Here is a 16,933-nt window from a genome sequence, read left to right as displayed (position 1 = left end):
TTGTAGTCCAAAAACAGCTGGAGGCCCAAGGTTGGGGAACACTGGTCTAGAAGACAGTGGCACCTAAGAAACAGCATCACTGAAGCCCTTTGGAAGGGGCCACCCATGAAGATGGGAAGTACTGACTACAATGAGCATGGCTGTGATCCATTGGTTTCAGTGGATCTTTCCTGAGTATGACTTGGTTGGATGCCATCCGTTGCTTTTAAGTTCAGGAAGAAGACCTTTATCCAACTGTGGAAGTGGCATGTCAGCCAGCAGAGTGTGATCGTGTTTAAGGTAAAAGTAAAGGTAAAAGTACCCCTGCCCGTACGGGCCAGTCTTGACAGACTCTGGGGTTGTCAAGAGGCCAGGGGCCAGCGCTGTCCGGAGACACTTCCGGGTCACGTGGCCAGCGTGACATCGCTGCTCTGGCCAGAGCCAGAGCCGCACACGGAAACGCCGTTTACCTTCCCGCTGGTAAGCGGTCCCTATTTATCTACTTGCACCCGGAGGTGCTTTCGAACTGCTAGGTTGGCAGGCGCTGGGACCGAGCAGCGGGAGCGCACCCCGCCGCAGGGATTCGAACCGCCGACCTTTCGATCGGCAAGCCCTAGGCGCTGAGGCTTTAACCCACAGCGCCACCTGCGTTTAACATCATATAAATAGGCTGTATTTGCGTTGGTTCTGTGGGTGTCCTCAAGATAGCACTTTCCTTGCAGTAGCACTGAATGTTGGGGAAATGTAGACTTTCTACTGGGAAGATGGAATTCATTCTCTTAGTAGTGCATCCAGTATTGTGAATGCTCTGCAAAACATGGTCCCAAAATGTTCTGCACCCATACACACCAGTAATGAGATATTATGCTACTGTTTGTAGCCTGGAGCAGTTGCAAATACAACATTAAAATGAAAGCTCCTTAAAAACAAAAGAAGCTTAAAATGCCTTAGAAGCGAACAAAGATAACATACAGTGGTACCTTGGTTCTCAAACTTAATCTGTTGCAGAAGTCCCTTTGACTCCCGAAACATTTGAAAATCAAGGTGTGGCTTCCGATTGGCGCCAGCGCCCCAGAAACAATAGCTGACAGCCACATCAGATGTTCGGCTTCCGAAAAACGTTCTAAAACCAGGACACTTCCGGGTTTTCAGCGTTCAGGAGCCGATTTGTTTATCCTTAAGCCATTCGAGAACCAAGGTTCCACTGTACTTTTATTTGCAAAATGTGTTGCTTCAATATCCTGTTAATGTGGTATCATGAATGCCACACCAGAAAGCACCAGCCTCGTGGGATTAGGGTAAACATCTTAAGCACTCCAGAATCATCCATAAGACTGCACAAATCATGCTTGCCACTTCGCTTTGTACCAATAATCAAGCATATGGTTCTATATTATCCTTGCAGCTCACAATAAGAATGAGGGGGAACAATGTCTACATCTGGACTCAGCAAAATTTATGGGACAGTCTTTTGTCATCAGCATTCAGGGCCCATGTGGTGAAATCCAGGCCCTGGTGAGTGATAACTTAATCTCTAGTGTCTGCAATGAGACCGCCACCTCCATATCTGGAAGAAGATATATGTGATGTAATGTGATATAAATACCCTGCAAAAAACTTAATTAGTTTGAGTGGTGCTGTCTTGCCCTACTAAGGACTTCTGAACTTGCACCTGTATGGGAATTCCCCATCTCCTGGCACTGGTGAAATAGAAGAGCTCCATGACTGCCTCCCTTGGTTGAAGCTGACATAATTATTTGATTGTTTTAATGTTACGGAAAGATCTAGGTGCGAGGCTGCTCAGTCACCCACCTCGTCGGGCAGAGCCTGTGGGTCCCTGCGAAATAAAGGAAGGAGTCCAGCCACCAGCCGGAGCAAATAGCTCTAGACCAAAGTTTATTGCGCAACTGTTTCAAAGAGGAATTTTGACCTCCGAGTATGGGGTGAAAAGGACTTTTAAAAGTTTCTGTCTTATCCCAGCACACACTTCATTAAGCATCATCACTACATCATTCCTACATCAGAAAAGAGGAGGGTTATACATGATTAACATAGGAGGAATTGTTTTGGGGCAAAAGGCGGATACAGGATACGTATTGGGAAGTACATTCTAAGCACCAACTACAAAGGGACAATAGAACTTTGGTTTTGCATAGTCTGCCACCTGGGCAAGTCTGGAGGACTGCCTTTGCCCAGCGATTGGCACCTATGAGTACCTTCCTGTGAGTACGTGACCTCCATGGCAGGGACCGAGTTGTTTCCAAGTCCTTGGCCAATGAAGCAAATTGGTGGAATGAAGGAAACTAGCAAAGGAATTGATTTTATATTATTTTTAAAGCTAGGTAACTTCCCTGAGCTGTGAAGTCAAAAGGATACATTTATGCATAGTATTTGTAACATTTAACAACTTTAAAGATGTGCCCCCCCCCTGTAATTTCTGTAAGATGTTTTTATAGCCTACCTTTTAGAATAAAAACCCTCGAGGTAGCTTACAAAACCAGCAGTAAGTGCAAATAGATTTGTAAAAATAAGTTACTAATTTCAAAATGGTGGGTGGAATAATACTCACATGTTTTCGAATCTGATGCCCTCCACCCTAGTGCGAAAGAAAGAAAGAAAGAAAAAGAGAAGGAAAGATCTGAGACTTTCTGTCTAAAAGGTGCAGTAAAGGGTCAAACTGCACGCCTAACAACTGTTCACTCACAAAAAGCAGTTCAGAGGGTGTTCTTTGTAGATTGGAACTGATGTGAGGAGAAGGAGGGGTTAATCCTTTCCTTCCTGAGCTGTATTCCTCCCCCCAAAAATCACACTACTATTAGCATCCAACAGATAGCACCTTGGAGGCAAATTATGATGACAGGATGGTTTTCAGTGGGAAAATAGCACAGAGATGAAAAAGTTAAATCTGCCTGTCCCTGTGCCTTGGCCCCTATCCAGGCAGGGATACTCTCCCTCCTGCTCCCAGACACACATTTATCCAATTTATGCCATCCCTTTAAAAGCTGCTTCCCAAGGCAAAAAAGTGGGAGACCATCTAAACCCTGGGTGCTTTTGGCACTGCCCGTCTCTTCTTTCAACACAGGAGTTCCGCCCTGTGGAACGCCCTCCCATCAAATGTCAAACAGATAAAACAACAATCTGACTTTTCGAAGACATCTGGAGGCAGCCCTGTTCAGGGAAGTTTTTAATGGTTGATGTTTTAGTGTGATTTTAATATTCTGTTGAGAGCCACCCAGAATGGTTGGGGCAGCCCAGTCAGATGGATGCCAAACAAATAATAAAATTATTGTGGTTGCTGTTACAGGCAAAGTAAAGTCAACCAGCTGCCATTTGGCATTTTAAAGATTTAAACAACCCAGCTCCCAGAAGAATGCTTCCAAAATAATGCCGCCATCTTAAGTAGTGTACAACTGCTGGTATTTGGGACAGAGGAATAAATTTATGTTCCAATGACATCCTGGTTTTTACTTTAAAGAGTAATGCACCTGTTTACATTTGACAGCTCCCTGGCAGGTAATGGACAGAGGCATCTGAACCTAGCCACCCTCAGCTTGGCAATTGGAACGTGGTGAGCCTGCCTTAGCCTGCATGTTACAGCCTTTGGTTTCCTTTGGCTTCCAATGGGTGAATTGTAGCTCTTCCTACATCCCCCCCCCCAAAAAAAAAGCCACTATCAGCTGCGGAACTGAACAATAAGGTCAAACTATAATAATAATAATATATATATATATATATATATATATATATATATATATATATATATATTATTGAACAATTTTAACAAATTATCAATCAATATAACCATCCCTCCCTCTCCCACCCTCCAGAGACTTCCCTCAGCTCCCCTCTCTGATTTGTTTGCACATATTATTCTCTGCAAGACGGAAAACTCGCTAGACGAAAGAGTTTTCTGTTTTGGAGGTGCTTCGCAAAACGAATTTCCTATGGGCTTGCTTCGCAAGACAAAAATGTATTGCGAGTTCCTGCGGGGGTTTTTTCCTGCCCCCCCCCTTTTCTAAGCTGCCTATCTGCTTATCCGCTAAGCCGATAAGCCGCTAATAGCGCTAATCCGCTAAGCCGTCAGTGGGCTTGCTTCGCAAGACGAAAAAACCACTAGACAAAGAGACTCGCGGAACGGATTCTTTTTGTCTTGCGAGGCACCACTGTACATGTTATACCTTATCCTATGTTCTACAGTGGTACCTCGGGTTAAGTACTTAATTGGTTCTGGAGGTCCATACTGTTCTTAACCTGAAACTGTTCTTAACCTGAAGCACCACTTTAGCTAATGGGGCCTCCTGCTGCCGCCAAGCGATTTCTGTTCTCATCCTGAAGCAAAGTTCTTAACCTGAAGCACTATTTCTGAAGCATATTTAACTTGAAGCGTATGTAACCCGAGGTACCACTGTACTAATAAATTTGTGAATGTTTATTAAATAATAATAATAATAAAATAATGTATACCCTGGGCAAAACCGGGCTCAGGGCAGCTAACATCGAATATAAATACAGTAAAAAAACAAACAAACCCCAAACAGTTGATTAAAATATAAGTTAGAATACAGTTTAAAATGCAGCTTAAAATGCAGCCTCGTTTTAGTGGTAGCCTATAGATCAAAGCCGTAAGGGGAGAAAACGTCAAATTTATATGCAAAATCCCATATGAGGGGTTCCATCAAAAAATAAATGGGGTGGTAGACTGATTCCAACCCAAAGGCCAGGCGGAAGAGCTCCATCTTGGAGGCCCTGCAGAAAGATGTCAAATCAGATAAGATGAGAAGTCAGCACTGGAGCTTGCAGTTAGGAGCCAGCATAGAAATAACAAGCAGCTTAGCAGGGAGGAAGAATATCCTATATTTGTGTTCAGTGTTTCGTTTTCAAGAAATTTGACAAGAACAGATACAGAACTCATGCTGCCTTTTCTATCATGGCACTCAAGCGGCAGCTTTGCCCAACCTGCTGACCATTTGATGTTTTAGACTGCCTGTGCTGACTGGGGCCAATAGGTGTTATAGTCCTAACCATCCCTAATGGGATGTGGTGGCACTGTGGTCTAAGCCACTGAGCCTCTTGGGCTTGCCGATCAGAAGGTTGGCGGTTCAAATCCCCGCAACGGGGTGAGCTCCCTGTCCCAGCTCCTGCGAACCTAGCATTTCAAAAGCATGCCAACGCAAGTAGATAAATAGGTACCACTGTGGCGGGAAGGTAAACCGTTTCTGTGCGCTCTAGTTTCTGTCACAGTATCCCATTGCACCAGATGCGGTTTAGCCAAGCTGGCCACGTGACCCATAAAACTGAACAAACGCCAGCTCCCTCAGCCTGAAAGCAAGATGAGCAGTGCAACCCCATAGTCACCTTTGACTGGACTTAACCGTCCAGGGGTCCTTTGCCTTTTAGTCCTAAGCAGGATGCCCAGTTGGGGAAGTTGCCCAAGAAGAAAGCAATTCGTTACCAGGCGGAACAGGTAACAACAAGGCAAGACTTGGAACAACCCTGCCAGCTGATTCTTGCCCCAGAGGTACATGTGGAGGCCCAGATCTGAACCTAATGGGGACCACCTTCATCCCAGTGTGGGCTTCTTGATTTGCGTTTATGAAAGGCTCTTCACTGAAAATCAATCTGCTTAATTTCTTTCCTTCTTTCTTTTTTCCCCTTGCAACTCTCTCTGACCACTGAAATACCTTCTTCTGCTGCTTTGGCAATCACTCGTAGCCAAGTAAGATTGTTTTCCATGAACACAGTTTTAACAGTGAGTCCATGAGTGACTGTGGAGGCCAATTCTGGATCCACACATCCTTCCACAGTGGGGAACATAGGTTTCCTGGCAGGAGTTGATCACGGTGAGGATTTGCCAAACATGCCTTCCTCTTAGCACATTTCTCCCTTTCGTCCTGAGTTTGAGCGTCTTCAAAGCCCATGACACCTTTGGTAAAGACTGTTCTCCAACTGGGGCGCTCGCAGGCCAGTGTTCCCCAGTTGTCAGTTTTTCTACTACATTTTTTAAGATTTGCTTGAGACAGTCCTTAAACCTCTTTTGTTGACCACCAGCATTACGCTTTCCATTTTTAAGTAAGGAATGGAGTAGTTGCTTTGGAAGATGATAATTGGGCATCCGCACAACATGACCTCAACTTCGTTGGACTGAGATATACAATGACATGGAAACATGTACAGTGGTACCTCGGGTTAAGTACTTAATTCGTTCTGGAGGTCCATTCTTAACCTGAAACTGTTCTTAACCTGAGGTACCACTTTAGCTAATGGGGCCTCCTGCTGCCGCCGCGCCGCCAGAGCACGATTTCTGTTCTCATCCTGAAGCAAAGTTCTTAAGCTGAAGCACTATTTCTGGGTTAGCGGAGTCTGTAACCTGAAGCTTATGTAACCTGAGGTACCACTGTATTTGTTGCTAGAGAAAGCAATTATTTAAAACCCAGTTCCTCACAAAGGTACATCTAAGATCTTGCAAGCCTCCACATGTCCTTTCTTTTCCCTTTCCTTCCTGTTGCCCCTTTCTTTGCTGGTCAGTGTGGCTGGTCAATGTGGCAGCAGGGCAGAGGAGCAGGTGCTGGCAGCAGCCTTTGCTGGGAAACAGCAAAGATCAACAGCACCAATGCCCCAGTAGATGCAGAGCCAGTCCACCCCTTCGACAATAAATACTGAAAAGTGTGAAATGAGTTTTTTTTAAAAAATAAAAAAAAATCCAGCTGCTTTTTATTTGTTGGATATAATAGTCTATTTTGGGCTTCTTGGGCATTTAGCCTGCCATTTAAAACCTAGAACAATTAGTCATTTATAAATGGCTGTAGCACATCTGCAACGTTATAGCCATCGCCATGGCAACAGCCTGCAGAAGCCGAGGAGAGGAAGTGCAGAGAGGAAAATGAGAGTCCTGAGCTTTTGAGCATTCCCAGAATGGGCTAGTAGATTGCGAGGCTGCCACACCCGCAAGAGTAGGCACATCCTCTGTTTGATAGTCATTTAGCCCTTTGAGTTCCAAACTGCTCTGCAGTTCTTTACTTATTTACCCGGACAGTGTCCCTGCTTGAAATTCGCTCTCACTTTGCAGCTGGAGGAGAGAGGATGAGAGCAGCTACTCCGTTAAGGCCACAAGGAATCTCTGTTCGTGCAACAGATCCAAGGATACGTGAGACCATGACTCCTAGCCCTACCCTAACCCTAGCGCAGGTTCACCTGGGGCTCTGAATGCAGCCTAGGCGCATGTATATGAAAGGAGGCTGGGGCAGGGGACACCAGGCAGAATCCTGCTTCCAAGAGTTCGTGCCCACACATACATTGTTGTTGTCGTTTAGTCGTTTAGTCGTGTCCAACTCTTCGTGACCCCATGGACCAGAGCACCCCAGGCACTTCTGTCTTCCACTGCCTCCCGCAATTTGGTCAAACTCATGCTGGTAGCTTCGAGAACACTATCCAGCCATCTCATTCTCTGTTGTCCCCTTCTCCTTGTGCCCTCCATCTTTCCCAACATCAGGGTCTTTTCCAGGAAGTCTTCTCTTCTCATGAGATGGCCAAAGTATTGGAGCCTCAGCTTCAGGATCTGTCCTTCCAGTGAGCACTCAGGGCTGGTTACCTTCAGAATGGATAGGTTTGATCTTGCAGTCCATGGGACTCTCAAGAGTCTCCTCCAGCACCATAATTCAAAAGCATCAATTCTTTGGTGATCAGCCTTCTTTGTGGTGCAGCTCTCACTTCCATACATCATTACTGGGAAAACCATGGCTTTAACTATACGGACCTTTGTATATGAGTGGAATTAAAAGCTGAAGCAAACATAGTGGGAACCTGAATCAAAAACCCAGGATCAGCTCAAGGGAATGTCACCGCTCTGAACCACCTGTCTCAGAGCGCCTGTTGGCCATGGTGTAAAAAATTGGAATTTGGCTTTTGCTGCCCAACTCCCCATGGGCCTCTGCTAAGTCCATGACCAGTCAGAGAAGAATGGATGAAGGCAGGATCCGGCGGAAAGCAAGGCAGATCTTTATCTTTTTGTTGCAGCAGAGTTCCCTCCCCTCCTTGAAAGGAGGGAGAGACCCCGAACAAAAGTGTGCAGGAAACTTTAAAGACTTTGGACATTGCACAACCCCCTTAGCCAAGGTAAGGTAAAGGGACCCCTGACCATTAGTTCCAGTCATGTCCGACTCTGGGGTTGTGGCGCTCATCTCCCTTTATTGGCCGAGGGAGCCGGCGTACAGCTTCCAGGTCATGTGGCCAGCATGACTAAGCCGCTTCCTGCGAGCCAGAGAAGTGCACGGAATTGCCGTTTACCTTCCCGCCGGTTTTTATCTACTTGCACTTTGACGTGCTTTTGAACTGCTAGGTTGGAAGGAGCAGGGACCAAGCAACGGGAGCTCACTCCGTCGCTGGGATTCGAACCGCCGACCTTCTGATCAGCAAGTCCTAGGCTCTGTGGTTTAACCCACAGCGCCACCCGTGTCCTCCTTTAGCCAAAGACCACCCCAAAATCATCATACATACATCACTGGAGGCAGGTCTACAGCAGAAATCCTGTCTGTTAGGATACCTGATCATGGTCGCTAATTCTATTACCTGGGCAGCCTGGCCATTCTTTGGTGATGGTTAATACTTTAGTTCCTGAATCCAGGTCACAGGCTCACTCTATTCACACACAAATATGCCGTTAAAACAGCATTTGTGAGCAAAAAATACAATGGGAAGGCAGAGGAATATTTGAGGTCATTGGGAGAGTCAAAATGGCTTCAGGATTGCTCTCCTGTACAATTTCAGACACATGGTTTATATATTTAGATATGTGTGCATTTATGAATATTTATTCTATATTTGAGACCTTAAAATTCTTCTAACAGCCGTTCCCAGCTAGCCTCACCATCTCGGCCCAGTGTTAAGATTCCCAGTGCTAAGTAAAGTTAGCTCACTTTTGAGTCTGAAAGGAGCAAAGGCAAGTATTTTTCTAAAATAAGGAGCAAGTAAAGCGAATCGCACAAGATACATCCGAGGGGACCATGTGCTGGAAAAGAATTCACTTTGAAAAGGGCTCAAATCTCCCCTCAACAAATTAAGAAAAGCCTTTGGGTTGGTCTGTACAGGGACGCGGGTGGCCCTGTGGGTTAAACCACAGAGCCTAGGACTTGCCGATCAGAAGGTCGGCGGTTCGAATCCCCGCGACGGGGTGAGCTCCCGTTGCTCAGTCCCTGCTCCTGCCAACCTAGCAGTTTGAAAGCACATCCAAGTGCAAGTAGATAAATAGATACCGCTCTGGCAGGAAGGTAAACGGCGTTTCTGTGCACTGCTCTGGTTCGCCAGAAGAGGCTTAGTCATGCTGGCCACATGACCCGGAAGCTGTACGCTGGCTCCTTCGGCCAGTAAGGCGAGATGAGTGCTGCAACCCCAGAGTCGGCCACAACTGGACCTAATGGTCAGGGGTCCCTTTACCTTTACCTGGTCTGTAGAAGAACCAATAGAGTCAATCCTGGCAGTATTACAACAGAGAAATTTATTTATTTTTTGGGTGAGGTAGCAGGTCTTAAGATTCATAAAGATAAAACCAAACTCTTGCTTAAAAATATGAATGATGAGAGTAAGAACAAATCACAAGATGTATCTGGATTAAAGATCGAAAGAAAGGTTAAGTATTTAGGTGTATGGGTAAAAACAAACAATATAAATTTGTATAAAGATAATTATTTTAAAGCCTGGGAATATATTAAAAGAAATTTGCAAATTTGGAACAGAACGAATCTTTAACTATTAGGCAAAGTGTCAACTATAAACATGAATGTATTACCTAGAATGTTATTTCTGTTTCAATTGATTCCGGTGATTGGCAAGACAGATTGTTTCAACGCATGGCAAAAAGATATTTCTAAATATATTTGGCAAGGGGGAAAAACCAAGAATAAAATACAGTGGTGCCTCGCAAGACGAAAAGAATCCGTTCCGCGATTCTCTTCGTCTAGCGGTTTTTTCGTCTTGCGAAGCAAGCCCATTGATGGCTTATTGGCTTAGCGCTATTAACGGCTTAGCGGATCAGCTGATAAGCGGCTTAGCGGCTTAGAAAAAAGGGGGGAAAGGGGGGGAAAGACGGAAAAACTCGCAAGACATTTCGTCTTGCGAAGCAAGCCCATAGGGAAATTTGTTTTGCGAAGCGCCTCCAAAACGGAAAACCCCCTTTCGTCTAGCGGGTTTTCCGTCTTGCGAGGCGTTCGTCTTGCGGGGCACCACTGTACAAAATATTGATAGATGCAAAAGAGAGATAAGGTTTTTCCCTCCCTGATATGAGACTATACTATGAAGCATCTTGTCTTTGTTGGTTGAAAGAATGGATGGCATTAGAGAATTCACATATTCTAGACTTAGAAGGTCATGGTAATATTTTCGGTTGGTATGATTATTTATGGTATGAAAAGGTGAAAGTATACCAAGGATTTGCAAATCATATAATTAGGAAAAAATTGTATAGATTACGGGATGAGTACAAAAATCTATTAGAGGTAAAAACACCACTTTGGCTCTCACCGTTGGAAGCTATAGTGGTAAAGATGTTGGCTGTGAGATTTCTCTTTCTTTGGCAATGTGTCCACAGTTCTTCCTTTTCTAAGGTTGAAGCTGGTTAGAACAGAAATGTTACCCCAACTGGTCCTTACTGAGGCTGAATAGTCTTTGTTTAAAATGGGAGAAGCAGCTCATCTTTGCTGTCCTAAATGGGATGTCTCCGACATTCTGCATCTGGCTTAAGCAAATAACATAATGCTAAGTGAAGATTTAGTTAAGCTGCCTTATATTCATTTTGCTTTGCTTTCTGTCATTCTACAGTATTTTTAAAAGTTGATACGCATTATTTAAATTCCTTTTCATTCATTCATTCATTTTGCTGCTTCTGAGCCTGTTAGGCTAGATTTCATACTCCGGGGGGGGGGGGGGTCATGGACTTCAAGCATAATCTTTTGCTGGCTGGTACCAGTTCATATTGAACTGGTGGCTCTGTGGGTTAAACCACAGAACCTAGGGCTTGCTGATCAGAAGGTCGGCGGTTCGAATCCCTGCGACGGGGTGAGCTCCCATTTCTTGGTCCCTGCTCCTGCCAACCTAGCAGTTCGAAAGCATGTCAAAGTGCAAGTAGATCAATAGGTAGCACTCCAGCGGGAAGGTAAACGGCATTTCCGTGCACTGCTCTGGTTCGCCAGAAGCGGCTTAGTCATGCTGGCCACATGACCCGGAAGCTGTACGCCGGCTCCCTCGGCCAATAAAGCGAGATGAGCGCCGCAACCCCAGAGACGGCCACGACTGGACCTAAAGGTCAGGGGTCCCTTTACCTTTACCAGGTCATATTTGGATTAAAACCTATTGGCTTGCATAATAAAAAGGTAAAGGTACCTTTTTAAGCTAAATTGGCAAGAAGGTATTTCAGTGGTCAGAGAGAGTTGCAAGGGGAAAAAAGAAAGAAGGAAAGAAATTAAGCAGATTGATTTTCAGTGAAGAGCCTCTCATAAACGCAAATCAAGAAGCCCACACTGGGATGAAGGTGGTCCCCATTAGGTTCAGATCTGGGCCTCCACATGTACCTCTGGGGCAAGAATCAGCTGGCAGGGTTGTTCCAAGTCTTGCCTTGTTGTTACCTGTTCTGCCTGGTAACGAATTGCTTTCTTCTTGGGCAACTTCCCCAACTGGGCATCCTGCTTAGGACTAAGAGTTAAAGGACCCCTGGATGGTTAAGTCCAGTCAAAGGTTTGGATTTGGATTTGATATCCTGCTTTATCACTACCCTAAGGAGTCTCAAAGCGGCTAACATTCTCCTTTCCCTTCTTCCCCCACAACAAACACTCTGTGAGGTGAGTGGGGCTGAGAGACTTCAGAGAAGTGTGCCTGGCCCAAGGTCACCCAGCAGCTGCATGTGGAGGAGCGGAGACGCGAACCCGGTTCCCCAGATTGCAAGACTACCGCTCTTAACCACTACACCACACTGGCTCTCAGTGCGACTATGGGGTAACTATGGGGTTGCGGCGCTCATCTCGCTTTCAGGCTGAGTTGGCCGGTGTTTGCCCACAGACAGCTTTCCAGGTCATGTGGCCAGCAGGACTAAAGGGCTTCTGTCGCAATGGGACACTGTGATGGAAGCCAGAGCACACAGAAACGCCAGTTACCTTCCCGCCACAGTGATACCTATTTATCTACTTGCACTGGTGTGCTTTCAAACTGCTAGGTTGGCAGTAGCTGGGACAGACCAATGGAAGCTCACTCCATCGCAGGATTTGAACCACCGAACTTCTGATTGCAAGCCCAAGAAGCTCAGTGGTTTAGACCACAGCGCCACCACATCCCTTGCATACTAAGGTAAGTGAACTGAAAGAAGTTCATGGGAGGAAAGTTTCCCTCCCTAGTGCCTGAGCCTGTCTGAAAATCCTCTACATGGAGTTGAGGACCCTCTGGAAGAGTTTGGGGTGGGTGGGTGGGGGGCTGCTGGAGGGAGTGGATTCACCCCTGATCAAGTGGTCCTTGGCTCAATTTTGACCAGTCTGCCACACTGTTCAGGATGATTCCTGACCCTTTGGGGCAAGGGATGGGAAACACCCTTCCATTCATTTAGCTTTGGATTCATTTTTTTTTTTTTAATAAAATTTTTATTAATTTCCAAATTTTTAACAAACAGAAAAACAACATAAAAACAAACACAAAAAAATCATATTTTCTTTACCTTATTTCCATAAACCTCTTTTCCCGGACTTCCCCATACCTTCCCCTTTTTGCATCCTTTATTTTAACAATTGTTCAACAACCCTTTTTAGCCAATTAAATATAAATTCATTCTCCTTTTCAATTTCACCCTAAACTAAACACAATTTACCGCTGTAATTCTACGTCTTCCTCTCCCTCAGCATTTTAGCACTCCTCAATTTTGTAGTAACTCTTAAGATATATTTTAAACTTCTTCCAATCTTCTTCCACAGTCTCTTTCTCTTGGTCGCGGATTCTGCCGGTCATTTCTGCCAGTCCCATAAAGTCGATCACTTTCGCCTGCCATTCCTCCAGCGTGGGTAGCTCTTGTGTCTTCCAATACTTTGCTAGGAGAATCCTTGCTGCCGTAGTAGCGTACAAAAAGAAATTCTTATCCTTCTTCGGCTAAGAATTCGGCTTCTTCATTGAGCTTTGGATTCAAGCATGGAAAATGGAAATAATAATAATGTTATTACAGTGGTGCCTGAGGTTACCTACGCTTCAGGTTACATATGCTTCAGGTTACAGACTCTGCTAACCCAGAAATAGTGCTTCAGCTTAAGAACTTTGCTTCAGGATGAGAACAGAAATCGGGCTCTGGCAGCGCGGCGGCAGCAGGAGGCCCCATTAGCTAAAGTGGTGCTTCAGGTTAAGAACAGTTTCAGGTTAAGAATGGACCTCCGGAACGAATTAAGTACTTAACCTGAGGTACCACTGTATAGATGTTATTGAAACAAAGAATATAAAATAAACAACAAACACTAATAAATATGAAAAAACAATAATTTCAAAATCCGACCAGCATAAAATCAAGCTAGCCGCAGAAAATAATAAGCAGGGAAACAGAGTAATCCCAAGAAAAGGCAAAACTTCACAACTGAGTACATGACAGGACAGTGCAGTTCAAAATGCCTGTAAAGTGGGGGCTAATGGGTCTCTGGAGAGAGCAAGGGTCAGAATAACGGAAAAGGGCTTGTTCTGTGTCCCAGCCAGCCTCGCTTCTGGTGATTAGTGGGACCCAAAGCAGAGCCTTCTCAGTGGGTGGGCAGCAGGTTAAGTGGGGAAAGAGTGTCTTAATCTCCATTTTACAAGAATTTGCCTTATGGAGAATGCAGATGAAGCTGTCAGGGTGGCCTGTGACTCTGATAGATGATGACAAGCCTAGCCGTGAGCGCCAGACTCGGAAGACATTGCTGGGCTCAGAAGATGTGAAACTCCCTGTGCCAAATCAATCTTGAACCTGCCCTCCACATGCCTCTCCTTGCTTATAGCGTGCATAACACTGCATAACTCTGTGCACTGCATTGCAGAGTGACCGTGGCTGTGAACTCCTCCTGTTCAATTCTGCTATTCAACAGGGGTTACAGAATGACTGCTCACAACATTAAATGGGGGACGCCCTTTGCGTGGTCGCGTGCAGCCCCCTGGACCCTATGCAGCACCATTGGCACAGGCTTGGCTTCGCCTTCCCCAGGTGGGATACCTGGAGGTCTCCGCCTACCTCAGCCAGTTGCCCAATCCCGTCTGCGGAGGCGTTGCCAAGGTGACCAGGCCAGGTAGGGGGAGGGACCACCCTGCCCACACAGTAGGGGGAGGATCTTACCTGGGAATCGTCAGTTGGCTCCAGAGCTTCTCCCACCCTACCCACCCACAGTTAAGACTTCTTTTTCAGGTTAACCTTTTCTCCACAGGTACGTGGGCGCTGCTATGTCAAGGTCGCTGTTGAAGGGCCAGGAAGGAATTCTCCTGCATTGGCAGGTTTGTCTTTCCCGTAGCAAAACGTCACAACTTTGGCGTTATCAGGCCTTGGGCGGAATCCTTTAGTCTGTCTTCCCTAAATGGGGGGGGGGGGGTGTAGTGGTGATCCATGCCCCCCTTCTCTTTGCGGCAGTGATACCAGAGTTCCCCGTTAAAGGGGTTGCTTGGATGGGGAGACTTTGGCTGTACACCGAGAGGTTCTCATTGCTCTCCCCTGCGACGGCAGCATAACGGGGGCAGGCTCTCTCTGCTTGAACAGACATTCTCCAGATCCAGCCCATCCCCCCCACACACTCTGATAACCCTGATGTTCCCCAGATCCCCGGCGGAGGACTGGGAAGGATATATGCCCAATGCCTGAGCCAAGGTCTACCCACTTCTGAAACATAATAAAGTTGTGGACAAATTTAATCCCATAGCACGTTGTCTTGAGTCATTAGTCCACACGGGGGCCGCCCAGGGCTTGGGGGACTCCGCCTGTCCACGCAATATGGTTTGGGTGGTGGTTGGTGTCAGCCAGGAGGTGGAACTAGTGGTCAACAGAAGAGGTTTAAAGACTGTCTCAAGGCAAATTTTTTAAACACCAACAATTGGGAAACACTTGCCTGCGAGCGCTCCATTTGGAGAACAGCCTTTACCAAAGGTGTCATGGACTTTGAAGATGCTTGAACTCAAGATGAAATGGAGAAACGTGCCAAGAGGAAGGCATGCTTGGCCAATCGACAGCGTGATCATCTCCCGCCTAGAAACCTATGTCCCCACTGTGGAAGGACGTGTGGATCCAGAATTGGCCTCCACAGTCACTTACGGACTCATGGTTAAAGCCGTGTTTATGGAAGACAATCTTACTTGGCTACGAGTGATCGCGAAAGAAGAAGGAGAAGGAGGAGGAGGAGGAGGAGGAGGAGGAGGAACTAGTGAAGCAGAGGATCTATTACAAAACCTCACAGTTGTTATTCTAGTATTTATTTACTGCACCAGTTCCTAAATTTGGAGCAGATTTACACCAAGACCAAGCGAAACATTGAAGGTGGTGAGGAGAGTACTAAATCAATATAAATAATGGGAGAGGTAAGGAATGGGATAGGAGACTGTATTTAGATTAATGTGCAGCCTTGTAGGTAATTATACCTTCTAGCTGTTGTGCATCTTTAGGAAATGCGTGCCAGGAAACAAAGTTTTTCCATTAAAGTTCAAGTGACTGCACTTATTCGGATTCAATAGGCAAAAAATATAGGGGCCCATCAAAATGAACACGAAGGCAGCACATTGGCCGTGAGATGAAGGCCTGATTCATTGATGTCATCTTGTGGAAATTTTTGTTTCTGGCTTGACCCCTGTACTTACTTAACTAGGACTTACTTCTGAGTAAGGGACTGCACTTAGAGTCCATGCTCACTTAAAAAAAATAAAAATGGCAACATGATCAAAATGCATTTAAATTATCAAAATCTAACAAAACAGAAAAACACACACAATATATATAGCACCGATCCATTTGGATAACTGGATAAGCACATCTAAAGATCGTGACTTGTTTCCATTATTATTTCAACCTTTATTGATTATTGATGCAGTTGAACATATTTCTAAGGAAATTAACAGCCCAGCCCTATACATATCTCCTCAGAAGGAAGTCTCATTGAGTTCAATAGGGCTTGCTCCCAGGTAAGTGAGTAAAAGATTGCCACATTCTTTGATAGGTTGTAAGTCAACACTGTGGCGTTAAACCACAGAGCCTAGGACTTGCCGATCAGAAGGTCAGCGGTTCGAATCCCCGCGACGGGGTGAGCTCCCGTTGCCCGGTCCCTGCTCCTGCCAACCTAGCAGTTCAAAAGCACGTCAAGGTGCAAGTAGATAAATAGGTACCACTCCGGTGGGAAGGTAAACGGCGTTTCCATGCGCTGCTCTGGTTAGTCAGAAGCAGCTTAGTCATGCTGGCCACATGACCCGGAAGCTGTACGCTGGCTCCCTTGGCCAATAAAGTGAGATGAGTGCCGCAACCCCAGAGTCGGTCACGACTGGACCTAATGGTCAGGGGTCCCTTTACCCTTTACTTTTAAGTGAACATAAATAGCACAAATGTGTTTTTATGATTGTTTTTACATATTTGAGTATTAGTGCTTTGCTCAAATCTGCCTCCCTCCCCACTTGCCCAGTTGTTGTTTCCACCAAGTCAGAATAGAAAAACCAGGGCTCATTTGGTGTTACTCTATTCTGAATGTTTAGGACACATACTGAGAACTGGTATTTACTAAAAAAGGGTTGCATGGTAATTGTCAAGAGGTTCTCAACTCAGCTGCAGCCACCCATCACTAAAACCACCAGTGCAATCAGTGCACATGATCCGTCTCTGTGATAAGGAGAGGATGTTTACTACATGTCTTTAGAAAACTAGTCCAAGAAAGCTCTGGTGGTGTTTCCTGCTTGGCAGGGGGTTGGACTCGATGGCCCTTGTGGTCTCTTCCAACTCTATGATTCTATGATT

This window comes from Podarcis cretensis (genome assembly GCF_951804945.1).
Source record: "Podarcis cretensis genome assembly, chromosome: 6".
Lineage (NCBI taxonomy): Eukaryota > Metazoa > Chordata > Lepidosauria > Squamata > Lacertidae > Podarcis > Podarcis cretensis.
This window is presented reverse-complemented; position numbering follows the sequence as displayed.